Source organism: Pempheris klunzingeri, chromosome 22, assembly GCF_042242105.1.
Source record: "Pempheris klunzingeri isolate RE-2024b chromosome 22, fPemKlu1.hap1, whole genome shotgun sequence".
NCBI lineage: Eukaryota > Metazoa > Chordata > Actinopteri > Acropomatiformes > Pempheridae > Pempheris > Pempheris klunzingeri.
Window position 1 is genome coordinate 6,617,761 of NC_092033.1, and position 22,281 is coordinate 6,640,041.

The 22,281-nt window shown below is 42.3% G+C and overlaps 1 protein-coding gene across 1 annotated transcript in view; it reads right to left on the reverse strand.

The window, feature by feature from the left end:
• LOC139222129 (prickle-like protein 1) overlaps window positions 1-14,301 on the reverse strand; it is a 29,252-nt gene extending 14,951 nt beyond the window's left edge. Inside the window, exon 1 of the mRNA XM_070854107.1 lies at window positions 14,101-14,301. The gene's annotated coding sequence lies outside the window, so the exon portion shown is untranslated. The remainder of the gene's footprint in view (window positions 1-14,100) is intronic.
• Window positions 14,302-22,281: the final 7,980 nt, after the last annotated feature.

Consider the following 22,281-nt stretch of genomic DNA (forward strand, 5'->3'; position numbering starts at 1 on the left):
AAGAGGGGTCCCCTGTCCTCATCTCTCATTTTAGCCAATCACAATAACGGCATTGTCAAAGAGCACCCCACTTCAGGAAACTCCTGCGATTCCAGCAGAACTAGAAGAGTTTTGTTCAAATGAAAGATATCCACTGTGTGAAAATGGTGACACCTGCATTTATAATTAGAAAATGTGAAAAGTAGCACTTAAAACAGTGCACAAGATATTAAAACAAAACAAAAAATCAGTTGATATGCCTGGGGAAGTTTGTTGTAATTTATTTAGGCAGGCTCTGCGCCATCAGTCATTGTGAAAGGCTGAAAAGCAGTGACGGCTTCATTTAAAGAGTCTAAAATGACAAATGAGTTTACTCAATTGTCCAGCAGACAAAGAAACCCTCTCCCCTGACAACCCCACAAAGTGACTTGCAGTGAGGGCAACAGAGCTGTTTGTCACATGCCAAAATACCTGTTACAAATGAGAAATGACTCTGTTAGCTAACTAGCTTAGAGGAGAGATATAGAGCGAGAGATTCTCTGTGTGCATAGAGATGGGATTGTCTATGTGCTTTGCCAACACGGCCTTCTTTCCTGGCGTGCCAGCGCATATTTGAAAATGAGTGAGAGGAGAGAGAGGAGCTTGGCAGTCCTGTCAGAGGGTAAACCTTTCAGAAAAGCTCTCAAGTTTTCCAGGGGTCTTGGCTCCGCTCTGCAAAGGCACTTTGTGTTTAACCCGCTGAAAGATGTGCATTGAGTTTCCTGAGATATTTATCTGGATATGCATTTCAAAAGCTCTGGAAATCGTATTTCAGGCAGACAGCTAAAGAGGAAAACCACTATTTTGAGACAGACAAGTACTTAATTCAGATTACAAATAGAGACAATGGGTGGATGAGGAATGTCCTGGTGTGAATGGAGGACAAGTCAGAGGATGAGTGGCTCTATCCCAGACAATAGGCAGATATCAGCCCCTCAGACTGGCCCTGGGCTTGTGGCCAAAGACCCATGGCCCTTTAGAGGACACAAGAGGACAAATGACCTTGCCGTCTCCTCTGCTTCCTCTCTGAAGAGAGCAGAAGGTGAAACAGTGCAGAATCTGAAGCTCTTTAAAATGAAGTCTTATTGTTGATGTTGAAAGTTTCAATTTGTTCATCTTTTACAGCCAAGGAGCATCATGGAAAAAAATGCAATTCACTGAGTCAAAACTTAACTGCACACCTGAATTCCCTTCGGGATTTAAACTTGTTTTTTTAATGGTTCTTTGCTATTATGAGGCAGAGGCGTCATGTATCAGCACTCGGACATGTGCTGAATGGATGATACCCTGGACTCATTCACATGTCCAAAGCTGATGAGCAGGAACTAACTAATGGAGGGTTTATGCAATGACCTTTGACTCCAGCGCTCACAAATACAAACACATGATGCATGCACAACTGCACAGTTTCACCAATTGCTAGAACTTTTTTATATTTGGCAAGTATGGAAAGCATTTAGTGTTATTCATCACTTCACAAGCAGCTTTTTAAGACAGATAGATCCACACACAACTGTCTGAGTGCAGGGAAACATCCTGACATTAAATTAAAATGAATCTGATTTCACGGAGAAACCTTTGGCTGATATCCAGTATTCAATAAAAAAAGACATTATTGGCCAGAAATGTCGGTCTAACCTTAAACCCAGTAAAGTCAGAACTAATTTGGACAGAACCCTTTTGATCAAGTCTCTCACAGGAGTTTGTGAGCAGAGTTTTCTTTCCTTGGCAAAAGCTTTGGACCGCAGTTCAGACAAGATCTAGTGGCCTTTTCTATACTTGAAATCCAAGACCAAGTCTGGACTACACACCGACTGCACACACACACACACACTCTTACACATACCAGGCACACTTACTCACTCCTTCTGGCTGCACATTTCATTTATCTATTGGAACAGAACTCAACTGGTAATTTGGCCTTTTCTTAACCTTTATTGTGCTGAGCAGACGTGCTCTTTTCTGAAGTGCTGTGGCTTCATTTTCATTTGGAAGAGTCATTCACACCTGGACACTACTACCAGTGCTGTGTTTCATCCCCAGGTGGCAAGAGGGGGTTTGCCTGATCTCTTCGAATGCAAATATCAGGGGAGACGTCCTTCTGGTTGTTCAAAACACAAATTAACAATGACAGTGACATGTCTCAACTTGTTGCAGGACAGTTTGTCATAAAAAGCCAAACTCAGATGAAGCGTGGAAACCATTCCTGATGTTAAGTAGCGTTAAGTACAAATATATGATGAAATATACCAGACTGTGCTAATGACTCTCCTGCACAGGAGCGAATGTAACGGTGTGGAGGTCATGGTGGTGACTTATGTAATTTGCAGGAAAAATGAACTGTAAGTCATTGTTTTAGTTACAAGGAAAATCTGGAAAGAGTTCCAAACACAACAAGTAAGCCTGTTGAACCAAAGCTGACAAGCCCAGACAAATAAGTCACCATGGGGGCATTTCAAAATAAGAAAGTGAAACTTGATTTTCCAAATCTCTCTACAAGTAATTTTACAAATAATGACATATCTGTATTGCAACAGTGTATTTCTGATTTTAATCAGTGCTGTCCTACTTACATAGGTCATATGCACAATGGCTGACAAACCAGCTCACACACATATCAACCTCACAACAAGACCCTCAAGACTCAATTCACATCCATTATGGTTCCGCATACAGTCCCATTCACGCCGACAGACGCCTCTCAACAGCCTTTCACACCAGGAAATGGACCTTTAGCTCTCGCTAACAAGGCCCACCAGTTCGACTCGCTGCCGCATTTCAGGTCTGTGGAAGTGCTGCTCAGTGGTCTCGCCAGTCCGGTGTTAATATTCCCTGACACTTCCAGTTAGAGTGTGATTTAAGTTGCTAGTCATAAAACCCTCTGCCGAGATTTGTTAACCACTGCAAGGTGTTACCTACACACCTCTGGGACAATAGCAGCAGCAATAAAAGTGCAGTAAAATGCAGGAAATTGTCGAGTGACTGTGATGGGAGTTGAGGTGGGGATTGGGTTGGAAAGCTTCAGTAAAGATTCTTCTTGTTCAGAACTCAACTTATACCATTTACAAGCCAACTGCAAAGTCCATGTTCAATGTTGTTCTGTTTTTGGGAGTTGGTTCTCTAGTTTGATATACATTAACATATGTCAACAACTGTTGGGTGGATTGCCATAAAAATTTGACATCTATGGTACCCAGAGGATGAACTCTAGTGACTTTGGTCTATGGAACTTGGTTTTTGACCAAATACCTGCAAAAATTAATGACATTGCCATCAACTTCTGCTGTACTTAGTGTTTCATGTTAACTAGCAAATGTTAGCATAGTAAAGTGCTAAACAAGGATGACAAACATTATTCATCAGCCTATTAACACTGTCATTGTGAGTGTGCCGATGTTAGCATTTAGCTCAAAGCAATGCATTGCTGTACACTTGAAGATGGAGTTTGGCAGAGGTTACACAATCCTGTTAATGTGATGAAACGCCATCTCTACACAGCTCAACTTCATGGGATTTAGCTGTACGTACTACCATACAGGACATTTACAGCTTCTTTCTTTAGCTGCGCCTTCTTTCACAGATTAGCACATGGATGTTCCATCTGCAGTAGTGTTTGTGATTTCTCCCAAGATTAATAAAGCTATCTGCTTCAGGTTTGGAAATCTGAGCTGGCTTCAGTCACCGGCATACATCCAACACACTATTAAATGTTCTATTCATTGTCTCCCAAAGCAGTAGGTATCCCATTTTGGACAAATCATTGCAAAACAAAAACAGTCAATGCAGCTACTGTTCTACATGTATCAGTCAATCCATATTGTGCTTTCTGTTCTGCCTATATCCCTGCACATGCAGCCAATTACTCTGACATTCAAGTGGATTTTCTGTAAATCCCTTCACTACTCACAGGCTGATTAGAGTATGTTGAGGATTAAACTATTTTAGGGCTAAATAAGGTTGTCAAAAACAGTACAGAGGCTTCTTCCGTGCATGTCTGGAGGTTAAGTTATTCATTACTATTATTATTTTTCATGTTTTGGCAGGGTTTTCCACACTTAAACTGGTTAATACATGTCATTACCTGAATTTCACTGCATGCAAGTTCTAGATGGTACCTGTAGGCTAAGATATCTTGCCAAGCTAAAGTATCCTCTTGAATACAAACTGTTTCATCAGGCAACTGGGATATATATCCACTGTAGCAAAACAACTGATAATAGATGATGAAATATATTACTCTGCATTCCAAAACAATGGCATCCAGGGTAATGTTTTTCACTTTGCAACAATTGCACTGTAAGCGTACTTGCATTACTTAATTAATTATTGGTATGTACTGGTAACAAACGTACACGCTCCAAAACCTGTCATTTATGAATAAATCAATGCGTATCCAGTCTCACTGTCACCAAAACAAATTATGTTGGTTGGAATGGAGCCCGAACTGCTTCTGTGGCGCAGTACTGTTTTTAGTAACAACACATACAAGTGATACTGTATTTTAAGTCACACACTACACGGTGTAAGTAATAAATGGTGAACCGTGGAAACAGTACACAGTGTCCTTATTACTGTGTCTCTATTTCTGTCCAGCACATTTGAGAATTTGAGACCTGCATGCATGCATTCATTTTACCTGCCAAATCTAATGAACTCTTGACTTTAATTTGGTTATATTTTGTATTTTGTAACACAGGCAAGCCTCCGCGATCTTTCTCTTAGTGAAGAATGGCACTAAAATAGGCAACTCCTTTATAACACCAGTAATTTGCATGAAATAGGTGAGCAGTTTCACACACTCTCACCACTTTGGTGAGGAACTGGAATATAAGCGAGAAACACCATCACAAAACTGTAATAGCTATTAGGAAACAATAGAAACCTATTGTTATAGTTCAGTGTGTGTGTGTGTGTGTGTGTGTGTGTGTGTGTGTGTGTGTGTGTGTGTGTGTGTGTGAGAGAGCGCACACATGCATGAGCACGTGTCTGTAGAAGGAGGAGAAAAAAAGTGTGTCTTGTGCATCCCATCCGACACTAATTTGATATTGTTAAGTGATGCATTCCTTCTTTAACAAAATCCAGAGGTCACTGTAACCACCACTGTGAAAGGAGTGTGTGTGTTTGAAGCGTCTTAATAAAGTCCCCGGCTGGTGCGATCACATTGCCTCACATACAAAGTGTTGATTCTCTGCAGAGGGAACAAAGGAGAGGTGTAGGGGAGAAAGAACAGACATATATTTATAACTAAAACAGAGGCTGTGATAAAAAAAACAAACAACTAAAAATGTCAAGAACCAGATTGTCTCGTCCTTGTTGACAGGAAAAATCTTCGTGTCAATGCAGTTTTGGTTCACTTGAATGGTAAAAAAGGACAGCGTTCGTGTTTGGGCCACTGATGTGAGGCCCATTAACTGTAGTGTTTGAAATGAAAGTCACAAACAAACTATTAGTCCACAGATGTAAAGCCGACAGACTACAATCAGAGATAAGAAACCTGTTTCTCTTGTTCTTGTTAACAGGAAAATAAAAGTGACACATACCAGCTGCATTTGTTATTCTTACTCGCCCCCACTTGAACTAAGACGACTGCGGCATTGTTACTCCCATTATGTGCAGTCCCTCTATCTATCTAGGTATCCATCTGACTGATTTACAGTGTCACATTTCAGCCAAAACAAACACATAAATCAGGGCGTTTAATAAGTGTGCCATTCAAACTAGATGGACGTGCTGCTTTTTTGAAAAACAAATCCTTAAAGAATAAAAAAGAAAGAGAAATGTAAAAACAGCTACATCTGATGACATACCAGGCAAGAAAAGCGGCAGCGTTGCATCACATTTGGTATGGGAAAGCTGTTTGAGGTTGTGTGTGTATGTGTGTGTGTGTGTGTGTGTGTGACTGTGCGAATCCCCCATGCATTTTGGATAAGAGATAGATGTAGGCCAGGGATTGGGGTTGTGTACACAGAGGCTTAATGACAGGACCCTGGAGGGATGGCACATCAGTCAAGCGGAACAGACAAACACACTTATGCACACACACACACACACACATAAACGGGCTGCGAATTACACAACCAGTACCTCACTTTCCCATAATTTAGCATTGGAAATACAACAAGAGCTGGGAACGGCAGGTCTGACCAAGTTCGCAGTCCTTTGTCACACTCTGGCTGTAGATTGGCCTACATGGGCTGGCACAGTTCTCATGGTGTCAGAGAAGGGTGTGTGTGTTTGTGTGTGTGTGTGTGTGTGTGTGAAACCATATAGCCTTTAGCTCCAATAGCAGATTCCCAAGGCACTTTTTGTTTAGCTTTATATGGGTTACTGAGCCAGCGATAGACAGGGAGAGATTTTTGAAAAGAGACAGATAACAAAACAGCTGAGTGATATCAGCTTAGCTCAGCACGGCAACAGTAACATTTTGGTGGCGGGTTTGGATGCCACAAGGGCGACAGATATCGAGGCTATGTGTTATATGAAAATAGCTTTGAGCTTGGTGCTTAAATAAACTCACTATCACAGGGAAAGTGGCGTGACTGGCCGTTTTGCGGGGTGTTTGTCTCCCTCCTCTCCGAGGGACTGTGGTTGAATTTGGCCAGGCAGCCGCTGTTGGCATTCCACACTGACCCTCGAGTAGCGGGCCTGAGGTTCATGGGTAAACAGACAAACCGTTTGGTGGGCTCGCTGTGTAATTTTGGAGCCTGTCTTGCTCTTTCGCTGTCTGTCTCTCTCCTCCAACCTCCCCCCATGTCTTCCCTCTCAGCCAGCCATATCCTCAGTTGGCCTCTCTGTTAATTCAGACCTACCTGACAGTTCTGACTAAAACCTTCTGGGTTTACTATCTGTCCCGCTCGGCGACAGGCTCAGCTCTCTAAACACACACTGAAGACTAATCTGCACCAGATGGGAGACGGAGCGGGGAGGAAGTAGTATAAAAGGATATACAGCATATTTGTACCCCTCTGAACCAAACGATAGGGTTTCAGCGAAGTTCCGAGCAAAGCCGGAGGAGGGTTGTAATGATGTGCACAGCGGCGGCTCCCAGGGGCTTAACTGGACATATTACTTGTAGATATAAGCTGTCCATCCGCAACCAGATGTCTGATAGGCCCACAGGGGAATTCTTGAGGGTTTTCTCTGAAGGGAACATGCACACACACCCATTCACACACTCGAACAGATATGTTAAGATCAGAATAAATAAAAACACATGGAAACAAGCAAATGTGTGCAGATGCATACATGTGCGCACACACACACACACACACACACAAGCCCACACATGTTGGATTTCACGGGTGGCTGGTTAGAGATAAAGAACGCCTCAACCCCCAGTTTACTGTCTGGTTTTTGAGGTCATTAGTGTAAACACAAAAGACATTTATTTACTACCTCATTAATGCAAGTGGCAATTTAGGCTCCCATTCTCAGGAGAAAAAAATAAGAAATGTATGTATCTCACAGCACTGAAATCCAGACAACTGTCAAATCATTGTTTGTATTGGTTTCGCGACAAGCACTTGGAAAGCCCCGAGCTTTCATCAGCTAACCACCGGTGAATATCTGTTACATTCTCCCTGTCTTGGAGATGAAATTGTCCTAGTTGAAGAATACGCTGCTGTTTGATTACTTGGCACAGAGCATAAAGGCAGTTGAGGGCCTGTTAATGGAAGAGAGGTTATATAAGAAGACCTGAACACAAGTGTGTAGGATTCCCTTTGAGTATGTATTCAGAAATGCCTGGCATGGTTTGTCTGTGAGACATTTAATTTAAATCTGCAACTTATTTCAATGGCAACTTTGAGGTGGCAAAAAAAGCTGTGAACACAACACTGACATCACCTTTAAATAATAATGAACATGTTAGCATACAGTTGCCTATTTAGCCTAAACATCCAGTAGATACGGTTTAACATTAGCATTCATTTACAGCTGTGTTTTTGTCCACCTGGCAAATGTAAATTCAATATTCTTTGAACTCTGTTTTTGGTCTCCACCAACTACTAAGGAATATATTTAGCTCTTTAGCTGAAAAACACCGAAACACTCCATAGAGTTGAACCCACAGAGAACTTTCACCCAACGTAAGGACTAATGTTCACACATTTGATCAACTGATATAAAAATATTATTTATAGTAGCGTTAACTACTGAGAGCAGTATTCCAGTGAGTGCTGAAGCCAAAGCAAATGTGCTACTTTTGGCGAATTTGGTGAAAATACTGTAATTTTCCCCACCCTCACTTACACAGTATTTATCACAACAAGCCACTTCCTGACTCCGAGTGGCATCAGATTGGATGGAGCCATTTCCCCTCTAGGTGAACTAGGAGGCTGGTATTCCTCTGGGATCGTGTGAGGCAGCATGGAGATACAGTGACAGATAGGGTATGTCCCCAGAGACTTCTACAGAGACAGGCGACCACCCAACAGCTGGAGGTTTACGTAAATGTCAACCAAATGTTTCATCATGGGGATGAAACTGTGCAACTCATTTCTCGCAAAACTTCAAAACTGTTCTCTTCCTCATCTGCCTCTGTTTATTGAAGCAGACTGATGAGTTCATGGAAAAATGCAAAAGTTTGACTCTTCAGAAAGTCCCCTGTCATCTGGAGCTTCGTGCATAATGGAAGAGAAGTGAGGTGGTAAAAGAGAGGGAGGTGAGCATATGCGGGTGAGTCGGAAAAAGAAAGACAGACAGATATGCAGGGAGATGAGGAGGAAGAAAAGAGCAGACTGTCCCTGATTAGGTCTGAGTTGAGATATTCAGCTGAGGATCTTGTCTTAGCCTCAGGAACACACTGTCCAACACATGATACCACATGAGACCAATTTAAGGAGGGAAGGCAGGAGCTAAACCAAGTTTTCCTGAAGCACACACCCAAACATTGATCCCAGAGTCACATAAAAAAAGTCTCTCTGTATATCCATTGTGGATCAATTCTAAACCAAAGATAGCTCAGTACTGGTTTTCTGCATCCGTTATCCACAATACACTTTATTTTCATGCCAAAAAGAGTAGGTGTCATTTAAATTTTAACACATTTGTCAAAATATAATCTTTGCATGATGCAAACAGTTGCAAGTATAACAGTTTTAACATCACTTTTACAAGTAAACCATTTATCTCTAAAATGTCAGCTTTTCACCAACAACAGCTGGCTTGTTTTTAGTCCTGCTGCAATATGTTTTTGACATCTGCCTATGGCTTTAGAAAGGGAGGGGGGGGGGGTCCTCCATGTGAACTGAAAACATGAAACCACCAAACATCAAACTGTGAAACATGATCACTAAAATTGGAATTAGGAGGTTTTCACATCACACCATCAAGATTGTATGAGTGATGTCGAGCACCCAGCAAACCTGAATCTGTTTTGGCGACCTTTAATGTTTTTCCCAATCAAAAACCAAACTGAAAGCTATCATTTGTGTTCTGCCTCAGGGTGGTCATTTAACTGGGAATAATTACGTGGTTGTTGCACAGCGATCTTGTCTTCCTATATGAGACTGTCTTCCTATTTATACTGTTTACCTTCACTTGAGCTTTAAAGCCTTTTAATTATTATCATCTAATAATCATCACCTTTAATGTCTCCACAACCATTGCGACTGGCGACTGGCAGTGTCTGGGCAGGTGTGTGTATCTGTGTATGTGAGTCGCTTTAATCATCATCAAATAGAGCTGTGTGTATAGGTAATTAAGGTGGTGCCAAATCGACTCTCACTCGAAGGCACGAGTCAGGAACTCAACAACACCTCAGTTGTGCATCTCTTAGCAAGTGCTGCGGGCAACTTTATTTCAGCTTCGCTGCAAGTTTTAACACAGAGTTGAGTGTAACTTCCTCTCAGAGTCCATTACTCTGTGTCTGATATTCTTCTAAGCCCTGGATTACTTTTCCTCCCCACAAGCTGACCATAATACCAGGCTTGTGGAGCCAATGCGGCCTGCAGGGTTTGGTCTGTAACCACTCAATGAGCACAAGGATCACGATTAGTGTTCGTACATCAAGTCCCAGCCCCCACCCGCACATTTATACACTGCACCCTTCACCTCCTCAGTATAACCAAGGTTTATGGCTACTCTAAGCCAATACGCATACACAATATTAGTGTCTGAAGGAAATATTGCACTATGAATGGTGAAAAAAAGTCTGACAAAGACTGAGCCTGAACAGACATTTTCATCACATGGAGTGAAAAGGCAACAGCTATTCACACAATGGGCTGCAAATAATCAGTATTTTCATTAGACTGAACTCTTGCTTGACTGTTTAATGAAAGAAACTGCATTATAATTGTTCAGAAGCTGAGCAATTGCAGCTGAATAACATTTGAGAAACTGTAACCAGGGAATGTCCGACATTATGCATGGTCAAAGTTGGTCCCAACACTCTTTGTATGTGATCTCCCACTGCACCAGTGATAATGATGCTGATTACTGATATAAGTGGACGGTTCCCACATAAAATTCTGAATATTACTTTCAGATTTGATTTATCTCCAATCTTTTAACAAACGTCCCTCAATGTTTTTCATTGTTCTGTTTCTCCTGTAAGGTGATTGGCCCATCAATGTTTGGTCCTTCACACACAACTACAGGGAATAGCTTCTTGGCAAGGGTGTGTGTGTGTGTGTGTGTGTGTGTGTGTGTGTGTGTGTGTGTGTGTGTGAAAGAGAGACAGAGAGTGTGTGTGAGTGTTCTGAGGTTTGGAATGATTTACACAACCCCACAGTCGATTAATTCCAATATGACAGCACAGACCTGCCTGTGTGTACACATGTTGGTCTGAGGTATTAGGCTGACAGAGGTGCACAGACAGAACAGTGTTGACTTACTAATAGATGGAGATCTCTCTTTTTCTCACACACACACACACACACACACACACACACACTTAACATTCATGTTTATGTATTTTTCAATTTATTTTATCTAATGCCAATCTGTGCCCCAGCTCACACTGGGACTGTGAATGTTGCAGGACCTGCTTGAACCAGAGTCAGCCAGCAGCAAACCATCCCACATGTACCACTATTTGAATATAATGCCCTTTAAAAGTGAGAAAATGCTCAAAAGCAATGTGTACTCATTAATGAGGTTAACTTACCAAGGATTTAAGTCACCTACTATGCCTTAAACAGTTGCAGTCGCACTTCATGCTTTTTTAAATGCCGATAATCTTTTGGATTTAACCTCTTCAGCGTCAAACTAAAAAGGTGAAACATGGCACATCTTGAGCTCTACAAATGGTTTTTTACTGCTGTGATCAGATGAGGTGTTTTAGCCGAGGAGCCAATAGCTCTAAATCCAGAACACCCTTGGTCGCTGAGCAAAAAGGTTTTCCAGGAGAGTGTCCAACAATATCAAAACAATCTCCAGGCTGGATTTCCTCTCTGGCGCTCACTGGAGAATGAATGGCTGGGTTGCATATGACAAACTGTAGGATGAAGACTCTTCCATCTAATCGAGAGACACTGTTCTGAAAAACGAGTCTGTCAACTTAAAAATCGCCCATAAACAAAACCTCAGCAGGGGCCTCCGAGAAGCAATGCGAAGTCAAGAATGCATTCCTGCCAAAGTGAGACACATAATTGTATGACATTACAAGTCCAGTCATCCTCTGTCTTTTGTTGAAATCTTAAAGGTCATCTCCTCAAGATTTGCTTCACATCCTCCCTTCTGATTCACATCCTCCTCAGCTGGAACATTTTCCTTGTCTCCTGACTTTGACATGTTTAAACAAAATCAACCTTTTCCCTTGGCTCTCTTTGTGATTTGTTAAACCAGCAAAAACCTTTTATCAAACTTACATGGACACAATCGCCTGTAATTGCGTTGACCTTTGGGAAATATTCTTATTTGTTGTCTTGCAACGAGATGAGACGATTCATGTTCTTGATATTTGTAATGAAACAATGAGTTGGCTCAGATTAGCATAAAAACTGGGAACTGGGAAACAGCTAGCTTATAGCCTACGCATAAAGCACCTCTAAAGCTCACTTGCTAACATGTGATATCTCTTTTAATCGTACAAAAAACAAACCAAAAATGACAATTTGAGATGTTATGGTGTATGTGTCAGACGTTTTCTTGGCCAGGGTGCAATGACTTTCTGAAAGCAGGACTTGTGTCTTGGTGACAACAAGACTTGAGACTTGGCCAAGATTTAATTTGTTAATTAGCGAGTGTTGTAACTGTTGTACAAAGTCAGGCTGGCTGTTTCCATCTAAGACAAAAGACCTTATTCAGCATCCATTGAAAGCATAGAATCAGTGTTGTTGCTGCTTTCAAATGGAGCTTGTGAACTTGATGGCAAGTCGTGTATACATTATGCTTGGTGTTCAAGTGGTTAGGCCGTGAGAATACCATTGCTAGGCAATGGCTCCTCGCTGCCTGCGTCTAGAAGCTTCTGAGGCTAACAATTTAGCTGGCAAGCAAGCGGGTAATGTAACGTTAATGCAGGAAATGCAAGGCCACAGAAATAAAATTACAATATATTAACTTACCATCCACCAAATAATTACCTTCTATGGCCTCCACCATTTCAATGAACTTGGAGCCTTCAGAAAAGTTCAACTTCTGAAATTATCACAATAGGGGGGGGCGTTCACGTAGACTCTTATTGTGAACATGGTAAACACGACCATAGCAGCAGCAGTAGAGCCAAGCATACCAATGGTTTCAGCTACTGCCTGACTTGACTCTCCCATGTGCTTCAAATGGCTGACCAATTAACAGCAGCTTAACTCCAAACACCTATTTCTCTCTCTCTCTTACTCTCTCTCTCTCTCTCTTACTCTGAGAAAGATCCATAAGCACTGGCGCCCTGTACCACACACAGACAAGGACACACACACACACACACACACACACACACACACGTACTCATTAACAAAGGCTTAGCATTGCAGAGTGTATACCCCCAGCAAAGTGTGGCATAGTCTGGCTGACTGGCCTCCCACAGAGGGGGAATACACCTCAGTCACCTGATCCTGGATCAGCTAAGCTGCACAGCAGCTTGTCATTCAGTTGCACGGCATGGATACTCTACAGGACTGAGAGGACTGTCATGTATCAAAATACCCCTAATGTAAGGACTTAAAATGTAAGCTACAGATCAGTTTGAAATCATTTTAGTGAACAAGCTTGCTTTGAGTTTTAAGACACACTTTACTCCCTGTGACACCCAAATGCAAAACGCTCCCACTGCAGCCTCTTCACAGATCTCTCCCACCACTAGGTGCCACCACTGGCTTCAGTACAGATCCCACTGCACTGAAATGTCCATCTCAACACACCATAGGACACATCCAATGTTAAAACATTCTTCTCTGTGCTCTTTGAACACATTTGTATGCAGTTTGACACAAAGGTCACAATCTCAGAACAGCTGAGATTCTTTAAACAATTTGAACAAGGTTAAAATTAAAACACTAAAGTTTGTTTTAAAAGTAGATTTAAGTCTGAAGTCTGACAGAATATTTAAAAAAAAAAAACACCCTCCTTGTTCTGTGTGGCTGAAGTGATGTGGCTTCACTTTGCAATGCTTCTGTGGATTTGGACTGCGGTCTGTCACCACTGATGCGATTCTGAGAAGTCAAAGAGCTGCATGAAGAGACTCTGAGTGAGCTCGCAGACAGACCGACAGAGAAAACGAGAGAGACCACCTGAGTGACAAGCAACAGCTGAGTTCACACATCTGGAAACCGAAAAGCAACCCTCCATTAAGCGCGTCTTTACGCACACGCACTTTCCAAGCAACCCCCCACCCCCCCCACCCCCCATTCAGCCGCAGATTCACTTTTTCTCACTCCTTTTCTCCCTTTTCCTCAACTTACTCTTTTCTCCTGGCTTTAGTTGTGTGTGGCCATAAAGTAATGGAGAGACAAAACATTTCCATCTCTTAGTCTTGTTGGTGCGTGATGATTTCTAACAGATGAAAGCAAACAAACCACTTTTTCACGATGACAATTTTTTTGGAAACCCTTACAAACAACTCCGAACACAACTATGAAGCACTAGAAAATAAGAAAAAAAATAATGCTGTAAGTGCTCCGAGTCCAAAAACTTGACACTCACCTCTCAGAAGCAACAACTTGGTCCGGGGTTCAGGGTCGAATATTCCGTTTGTCAGAATAAAAATCACGACTCTGGAGGCATCTGGCTGACTGCATCCAACAAACACAAATCGGTGCCGTTTCGAGTCCTGAATCAGCTCGCTGGATGTAGCCTCTCAGTGCATGGTCGTGGATAGAGACAGAGATGGGGACGCACACCGGGGCTGAGTGCTGCACAACTCTGGCACCGAGTTAAAGCGTCGAGAAATGACATTAACGCTGCTCTGCGCCCATTGGCTTGAAAGTGAAGCCCCCCTCCTCCTCCTCCTACTCCTCCTCCTCCTCCTCTCTCCCTCCTCCACACACACAGGCACACACACCTCCCTCTCCCTCTCACTTACAGGCAGACAGCACACTGTACACATCCATGACTTTATGGATATATTTTGGAAGCACAATCAAGTCCGCATGGTCTGTTTTCCCATTAGAATCTATGTGTTAAAAATACCATAAAGAATGATAAGGTCAGTGTGAACTCATTAGTGACTGCCACAGAGACACTGCAAGTGCCCATAGGAATACAGCAATTATGTAATAAAATGTCCTTTGGGTTCACCTCTTCTTTATGCATGACACCCTAGAGGTTTACAAGGAATACTTGACTGGACCGTCTATATCTAATTCTCACAAATCAGAAAAAAAGGTTGAAATGCACAGTAAGTGTATGAAAGTGAAGCTAGGCGGGGCTGAATGTTCTGCAAATCCTTATATGGATGGATAAAGGTTATAAAGTAGGTTTGTCCTGTTCTCACTGTTGAAAAATTTCATTTCCTCACCAATGACTCTCAGATGTAATTTCACATTTTACCCTGTAACCCGGACGTATACTAAAACATGGCTCTCCCAACAACATGAGAGTTCAAAACTTGCTCTCTTACTTTGATTTCCTTAAATATTATTGGGGCTGCTCACCTGGGGAATGTGGAGAATTGCTAGAGCCACAGATTTAGATCAACAATATATCAGTTAAAGTACTGACTAACTGATCTGGAGCTCATTAAAACAGTGGAGCTAGACTATCTACGCTAAAATATTCCCAATGCTGGTATTATAAGATGTTTTTGATTAAAAAAAAGCAACCATAGTCATGACAGGAACCAACCAGAAGCAAGTCCTTGACCTATTATGAGGCTAGAGTTACAGTTTAATGAAAACAGAATGAAGAAAGCTTCACTCATGAGACTGTTTTCATGCCATGCTTGTTGAAAAGGTACCGCTTTTGTACACTGACATGGATGAACATCAAAAAGTTTCCAAAAGTAGCAGATCCTGATTTGTGGTGTAGAGCGCTTGGACAGATTTTTCAGCCTCTGCTGTGGAGTCAGGGGGGTGAAGAGAGCCGTTTGAATGTCCGTGAACCTGGCAGTGGGACAGACAGAGCGGGTCAAACAGTATGGCTTATTGTCCAAACCAGCCAGTCAGTCAGCCCACACAGCGAGGGACCCGCGGACGCCCCCCTTCACCCTGCTGGCTGCCGTTCTGACAGCACCTGACAGCTTGATTTACAACTTAAATCGCATTTTAGTCTTTTAGCTCTCATCCAGAGGGACTTACATTGAGCGCGGCAGTAGAACAAGCTTCAATTCATTGATCGCCAAAACACTGAAAACAGCAGTGGTGTAGCTGTTAGGACCCTGACAACAGATGCAAATATTTCATGGGCCTACAACAGTGTGCAAACAGAGCGCAAGTCAATGAATAAACTCCATGTGATCTCTTATAAACTGTTTTATCAGCTCAGTTTTTATCTATTGGGCTCTCAATTCTCACTCAATTCACCTGCTGTGTGTCACATCACACACATACATATACGGCAACACACTTACAACACACACATAGCTGCTGAACTTTTTAATAGGAAATCCGATCATCTTCTCTGTCCCGATTGCTCTCTTTCCACCTGTTCTCCTCGCCCTCGACGCAGAATAGAGCCGGTCTCTGTGCTTTGCCTCGGCTCTTTGTGCTCGCACACAGACATCTGTAACATTAAGCCTATTTACAGCAGACACAGAGAGAGAGAGAGAGAGGGAGAGGGGTATAAAAGGTAAGCCTATAGGCCTACACATGCAGCCAGAGAGGAAGCTGAGGATCAGTGCGGCGTGGAGAGCACAAAAGGGGCCTCTGGGTCAGTAAATCCTGCCCCTGTCACCTTCTGGTGCGTGCAAACACAGCCCGGTTGACAAAAGTGTCAGAGCCAGGCGCAGCACGTTGTACATCTATGATCCTGTCTTTTTATCTCCATCCTCTCTCCCCCTTTTCTCATTTCTTCATGGAACACGGCTTTGAAAACAATCCAGATTGATGTGGGACTGCACGCTTTGTGATGGCAGCTTGGATGTCATGAGCAATGAATGGCAAACTGCTGCATAGGGGGGTTATCTTCCTATCGGCGTATCTGGTTGTTGGAGGCAGTAAAAGGCCTCTTACCTGAACTACACCAGGCTCATCTGTCATGCAGCCTGGTAAGTTATCTCGGATATTTGTCATATTTGTTGGATTGTGACTTTGCTTCTCTGCTCACATTAAATGTGGAAATGTTGTGTTCTATCCAATCGCAGTGAAAGTGAAAGTAAAAAAATGTGGCATGACATTTCAGGAGGGGTCTGAAAGGTGATATCCAGTCAAAAAAAAACCCACCGGATAACCACACACCGTGTCGTTAACGTGACTGATGAATTTCTGCGTAAGAGTGACATTTAACCCTGTGAAACTATGTGAGACAGATGAGATAACGACCAGCTGGGAAAACTACAAATAGCCACAAGCACAAGTGTTGGGAATCCAGATATTTGGCACTTCAGGATTTGATACTAGCTGGTAAGATTGTTTATCATCATCATTGAGCAATATGCACTAAAATATCTGTCTCCCTTCCTGACCGTGACCCATCGGGCCAGTTTTGTCAGTGACCCTGTATAACCCAGCTCCAAAACCTCCAAACCTCTTTGTGAGAATGAGGTAAGTGGTTCCAGATTTGGCCTGAAGGAAAACTGTCAATCAAGCTGTGGGAATCTGGGCTGCATTTCGTAATAGTCCGATCGCCCCCAAAACATCATGTGGAGGAGATAGTGGGCAGGAATGTGGTCTGAATCATCCTCTGCTTTCTCTGCTCTGACTGGCTCACTAAAACTGGACTCAGGGCAGAGCGTCTTTCTCCCTCAGATGAAAGAAAATTAATATTTTCTTAATCTTTAAGTGTACAAAAAAAAAGTCAGATGATATAATATATGTCACTCATCGCTTTTATCTACCTGTAATCTATGTTGTCTTCTTCCCCTGCCATTACCCTATCTGCCTGTGTCATCTCCGTAGGGGGGTGCACTGTTATCACTGAGCTGTCATCAGATCCGTCAGTCCGCTGAAGAAAGGGAAGGTTTGGTTACACTTACTGGAAAAGTCAACAACTCTGTAGTCCATTTTTCAAATTCTGTTGTGACCGTAGATATGTGGGCTGTTTTTGTTGGGAAGAAACCTTTTTTGCTGGAATGTAGAAATAAATCAAATGAGATAATAACTGATCAAATCATGAATTCAGTCATCACTTTAAACAAAGAAAAATGTGAATTTGGTGTGAAATGCTCATTGTGTATCTTGATCCTTACTGTGTATTCACTTTGTAAACTGATGTGAAGAAGCATCCGGACAGGTTTGAGAAGATTGAAAATTGATACAACTCTATTGATACAACAGTGTAATGTTAAGATTAGTGAGCTTCTGAGGTGCCATTAGGTGGATTTTGTTACACATGAACAGAGTGAGACTGGCTGTTACCCTCTGTGTCCTCTCTTTATGCTAATAAGCTAACCCTCTGCATTTTAACGAACAAAACAATTGCTGTCTAAAGCCTAGAATCCTGTGACATCCTGACAACAGCATCTCACCCCTACCTGTATGTGCAACACAAGTGGTTTTAAAGGAGAATAAAATAGCTAAATAAATAGCTCAGCGTGACAAGTGGACCTTTGAGGGTGAGATGTGGTATGACACAACAGAGGCTTAGCCAACTAATTCGACTAATTCAGGTATTTTTATGAGGGGAAGGGCTCCGAGTGGATGGAGTGGAACACAATCTTTCCTCATTTCTGGAATTCCTGCCACCTCTGAGTAGTAATTGTAGAATGAAGTAAATCAACAGTCGGTGCCCCCTTCCCAGCACGCGCACACACACACACACACACACACACACACACACACACATACACACACAAATACAGATGCACGCAGTTTCCTGACTCACTGGTGTGGAGTTTTTTTAGACAGGTGTGTGACAGCCAGTGAGTGCACAAGTTAAATGTTAATCCCATTAAGTGGATGTGCTGCTCATTGCTCAAGGCACATCTAGTCCACACATACACACTCACACACACACATATACACACCTCCTATGGTGATGCCTCTCAAACTGCCCTAATCAGGCTAAGGACACTAAGGACATCCGGCGTGCTACCTCCAACCTGTGCAGGACCTCCAGCAGCTAAGCTACCATAGTTGGCATACCTGAGCACTTTGTCAGGCACTTGAACCCCTGAGAGCCTGGCTGTTTAACTCTTGATTCTTTGACCATATTAGGTTGGGTGGTCGTTAAGCTCAACTCAAGTGGATAGAAGTCGTCACATCGCTGCTTGCGGTTTCCTGTTGTGTCCCCACTCCTGAACACAATTACTGGACATGTCAGTCACTGCCTGGCCAAAAGACCAACACTTGACTTACATAAAGGATTTAATGGCAGCCCTTAAGGAAGGCTGTGAATGGGACGTATGTGTCAGATATGTATGTATGGCAAAGTGTGCAACATTTTCAAGTAAAAAAACTGACTGGTTGATTTATGAATGCTTTTGAGTCTGCTGTCAAACATCTGGTTTCTGATTGGTCTGTCATGGGAAAAACACTCTGGTGCAGAAGAAAAACAGATTACAAAGTCCTTTGAGGTAAATTTATAGTTCTGGTCTATATAAATAAAACATAAATAAAAAATCAGAGGTGTCAGTTGTATACCTTGCGAGGCAGCTGAATTTGCAAGATCACCATCATGCCTCATTATCACCGTCGTGCTACGGTGGTTTGGACCAATCATCGTAAGCGAGAAGCGATAGTTTGTTTGAAAACAACGATGGCGGCTTGTAAAGAGCTTAGCGCAGATGCTGCTAAAGCATCAGTTGTATATGAACTGTGGAGTATTTATTCATTGAAAGCAGAGCAAAGAACGGCACTTCTTCTGCAAGAGTTTTAACTACATTATATGGTCTGTTAATCTGATTAGTTTTAGCCTTAGTTAGCCTGTGTTACATATGATAGACAGATGGTTCATCCAATCACCTGCCAACTATCTTTTTTGAATATGCCTGCCCCTTTACAGTTTCTATGAACAACGGTAGCACGGTAGGCTAGTCACTTATACCACTAGAGTCCACATTTCGGTTCCTCCCGCTGATCCAGAGCCCTTAACTCCAATCTATGTAATGTTTGACCTACAGAGAGACCTCATTCATATCTGCAATTTAACACCTGACTGTGTCTCAGGAGCAGAGTTTCCCCTTCAGGGCTGTACTGTAACTCAGCAGCAGTGATGGTGTCAAGATTCAGGGTTCCTCATGATGGGTCACAGGAGCACTAATCATCTTCATCAACACTGTCAGTACTCACCAGACTGACGGACCAAGCTGATGTAAAATGCATGGAATATCATACACAGTAATTATTGCTACCATGTGTCATCATTACAATCAAGTCATTAACCCTCATCTTTACATACATTATAATCTTTTTTTTTGTCAATTTAGTCTTGCACCGACTATTAATGCAACTGTTTGCTGTTACCTGGATCAAATCTATGACCACATGTAGGGCCACTCTCTGTGTATAGATCTTAAAGTGATTACCTCATTCTTTGAGTTAATGCAAAACCAGTCCTATATGACATTGTCTAATCTTTAAGCCATCGCTGACCCAAAGACCACCATTGTGTTGTATTTGTTAAGTTACCATCACGTAGTGTGAAGGTAAATGTATATTAATTACTTAAATAGCATTGTCAGCGGGCCAGTTTGATATGTTAATATCATATATATATGGATTTGAACTCAACTTTAAACTGATCATCAAAAGTCAAGTACAGGTATGTGAGGAATGTCAGCTATGATGAGTGAAATGATTACTCATCAATTCAAACGAAATCCTGTGACAGTTATGTCATTTATTTGTTTTAAGCGCTGTTTACGGGAAGGAGCTCCTACGAGTACACACTAGACTGTGTGTATGTGAGTGTATGGGACTGGGGGTGGTGGTGATGGTGGTGGTGGGGGGGGTTGTTAAACAAATGAGTCTCTTGGTTTAGTGCTTGCTGAGGTGAGCTGAAAAGCAAACAACATGAGGCATTAAGGCGAGTTGAAAACACACATGCATACGCAGAATGACAAGGGGGGGCCTCACTGGTATGTTTCAGTCTAATCAAGGAAGTAACCTGTCAACTGTGCATGATATCACATCACCGATCTTCAACATTCATCAACTGCTCGTGCTCACTGGAGGCTCTTGTTGAATTCTATACTTTAAGCACGAGCAAAGCTTTCACCTACCTGCGCGCCTCCTGTGCATTTTTCAAAAGTATTTCGAAGTAGTGAGCCAACCTCCCTCCTCTTCCTCCTCGTCCTCTCCCTCCTCACCATTCTGGCCTCAGGGAGGAAGTGTGTGACAGCGCGTAGCTCCTGGACCATACTGAGGAATGTCTCACACAGAAACACACACGAGTACCAACACACACACACAAAATCCTGGGGATATGTCAGCCAAGGGCAAGACCGGAGATCGGAGGGAGGGTGAAAGAAAGTGAGGAAGGAGGGAGGAGGAGGATGGAAGGACCATAGATGAGAAAGGGAAGGAAAAGAGAGTAAAGAAAGACCTCGGACTGCACTCTCGCCTTGGGAGGCCAGGGAGAACAAATGTCTTTGACAGTCCAGAAATGAATTTTCCTGCCGTTGTTGCAACTGCAGCCAAATACGTCAAACCCTCCCTACAGTCCCCAGACCGCAGCGTGTCAAAGGCAGATAAAATATTAGGAAAATACTTTATTTGAAAAGTCTTTGAAGGCTCCCTAACTGAGGTGTCTCAAGGGACTCTTTGTCTTTCTCTTGAGGATGAAGTGTCAACTCTAAACCGCTATTTACAACAAGTCAGCATCCACTTGGAAACAGTATTATCAGTTTGTCCATCAAAGATTAATCAAGGAGGCTGCAGACTTTGCTTTATTTGTTTTAATTTTGTGATATCAGTTGAGAGCAGGAAACATTTGGAACCATCAGGTTTGTAGCTTCAGCTCTTTATTTGTCCATGTGCTGTAGAGGTTAAAGGAGTAGTCTCAACATTTTGCGACTTTGCTTACCCCTTACAGAGAGTTAAATGTGGGGATCAATATACTCATTTCTGAAGCTGGGAAATATCTAGTCTGGTCCTCACCACCATAAAACCACAACATGTTGTTTTCATGCTTCGGTTTTTAGTACAGATCAAACATGATAAACAAGACAGAACATGTTCATTAGTGAACTTTAGCAGTGACGACAGGCAGATTTTGTTGTCTTTGGAAATGGATGGAAACTGGTTGCCAGTCTTTTTGCTAATTTAACCCACTGATAGCCTCAGCTTTATATTTACAGTACCAACATGAGAGTGGAAGGCTACAAGTATATAAAAGCTAACGTGTGCATTTACCAAAATGTTGATTTAAAGATATATCTTTAAATCAAGAAAGCTACAGTGGGTGGTCAAAAAATAATGGGTACTCATCCAACACTCCTGTTCCCTGTCATTCATTCAGTCATATATGGTCAGAAACATTATAGTTCTTTTTGCATTTGTAACATTAGAACAATCTGTTTTTCAAAACTGTCTCATGTCTCTCTTTGCACATAAACCCAGAGGCTTTAGAGGTGAGAACCTGGCTCAGGTCTGCAAATGAAATTCAGTGAAACCCAATGAGAAACACATGTTACACACATGGACAGTCTCTCTGATGTACGAATAAGACCTCTTACCCACAGACTTTCACAGAAACTCATAGCTGTGTTATGTTTCAGATGATATATGCACAAAATGTATATACGCAAGGCACAATCAGCCATTCAACATCCAGCTTATGGCTTATGAT